The sequence below is a fragment of the Gossypium hirsutum genome, chromosome A08 (genome assembly GCF_007990345.1).
Source record: "Gossypium hirsutum isolate 1008001.06 chromosome A08, Gossypium_hirsutum_v2.1, whole genome shotgun sequence".
NCBI lineage: Eukaryota > Viridiplantae > Streptophyta > Magnoliopsida > Malvales > Malvaceae > Gossypium > Gossypium hirsutum.
The window spans coordinates 87,099,790-87,101,737 of NC_053431.1; the positions used below are offsets into that span (position 1 = coordinate 87,099,790).

General features: G+C 38.2%; 1 non-coding gene across 1 annotated transcript; it reads right to left on the bottom strand.

Annotated features, from left to right (window-relative positions):
• Positions 1–388: 388 nt before the first annotated feature.
• Positions 389–495, bottom strand: LOC121205908 (small nucleolar RNA R71). Its single transcript, XR_005900981.1, has one exon. It is a non-coding gene; the product is annotated as a small nucleolar RNA R71 (small nucleolar RNA).
• Between the last annotated feature and the right edge of the window lie 1,453 nt (positions 496–1,948).

Genomic DNA, 1,948 nt, shown 5'->3' on the forward strand with positions numbered 1-1,948 from the left:
AATAAATCAGAATCCTGCTCCTTGTACTTTGTATGATTATGCTAAACCTACTTTAACAGGAGCCGAATCGAGTATAGTTAGACCTGTTATTGCTACAAATAATTTTGAACTGAACCCTAACATAGTTCAAATGATACAACAGTTTGTTCAGTTTGATGGTTTGCAGGACGAGGATCCAAACACTCATTTGGTGAATTTTCTGGAGTTTTGCTACACTTTTAAGATCAATGGCTTTTCTGACGATACAATTCACCTTCGGCTGTTTCCCTTTTCGTTGAGAAACAAAGCTAAACAATGGTTGAACTCGTTACCACGAGGGTCAATCACTACTTGGAAACAAATGACCGAAAAATTCTTACTTAAATATTTTTCGCTGGCTAAAACAGCTAAGTTGAGGAATGATATCTCTTTTTTTGTGCAGATGGATCTAGAAACACTCTATGATGCATGGGAGAGATACAAGGATCTATTGAAAAGGTGCCCTCACCATGGGTTACCTCTATGGTTGCAGATTTAGACTTTTTACAACAGTGTGAACCCCTCAATAGGGCAACTTATCGACGCAGCCGCCAGTGGTACTTTAAACAACAAAACACCTAAAGAGGCTTACGAATTTATTGAAGAGATGTCACTAAATAACTATTAGTGGCAAGTCATGAGAACAAAGCCGACAAAAGCAGCCGGTGTTTTCAACCTCGATGCAGTCACTATGCTATCTAACTAGGTAGAACTTTTAAATAAAAAGAATGATGGTTTATATGGTTCTACTCAGGTACATCCAGTGATGAGGTGCGATGCAAATGGAGGAGGAGTACACACAGAATATTGATCCTTCAACCCTAGCACAGAGGAGGAACAAGTTCAGTATATGGGTAACAATAATTCTAGACCTCAAAATAACCCATACAATAATACTTATAATGCAGGTTGGAGGAACCATCCCAACTTCTCGTGGGGTGTTTAAGGAAATCAAAGGCCATAACATCCCCCAAGCTTTCAACAACCACCTTACCAGCAGGAAAAGAAACCGAACCTTAAGGAGATGCTAACAAAATTTATCTCGGTGTCAGAAACTCATTTTTAGATTACCGACACAGCATTTAAGAATCAACAAGCGTCAATCCAAGGGCTCAAAACTCAGATAGGCCAGCTTGCTAAATTGATTTCTGAACGACCACAAGGTAATTTGCCGAGTAATACTGAAACTAACCCAATGGAGCAGCTTAATGCGATTACCGTTCAAGATGAATAAGGGTTAGTTGAACCTGAACCTGAACCAAGGCAAGGAATTGTGGTAAGTAAAGGTAAAGGTGAGATGGACCACAATGAGCAAAAACCGGTAAGTAGAGAGTACAAACCTCATGTGCCATACCCCAGTACGACAAGGAAAGACCACACGGACGAACAATTTAGTAAATTCCTTAAACTATTAAAGAAATTACACATTAACTTACCATTTATTGAAGCTCTTTCACAGATGCCCAACGCAGTTAAATTTTTAAAGGAGCTTTTAGCAAACAAGCGAAAGTTTGATGAGGCGTCGCATGTAGAGTTGAACACAGTTTGCTCAGCCATTCTACAGAATAAGCTACCCAAAAAATTGAAAGATCCAGGGAGTTTTACAATTCCTTGTTTCATTGGTAGTTTAAACGTTAACAATGCTTTGGCTGATTTAGGGGCTAGTATTAATGTCAAACTAGGATGAGCATTCAATTGGTAGATAAAACAATCAGATTTTCTAGGGGTATTATTGAAGATGTACTTGTTAAAATTGACAAATTTATATTCCCAATTGATTTTGTTGTTCTAGACATAGGAGAGGATAGTGGCGTACCTTTAATTTTAGGAAGGTCCTTTTTAGCAATTGCTAGAACTATTATTGATGTTGGTATAGGTGAACTCACACTTTGTATGGGTGATGAAACAATCACTCTACAAGCTTGTAATT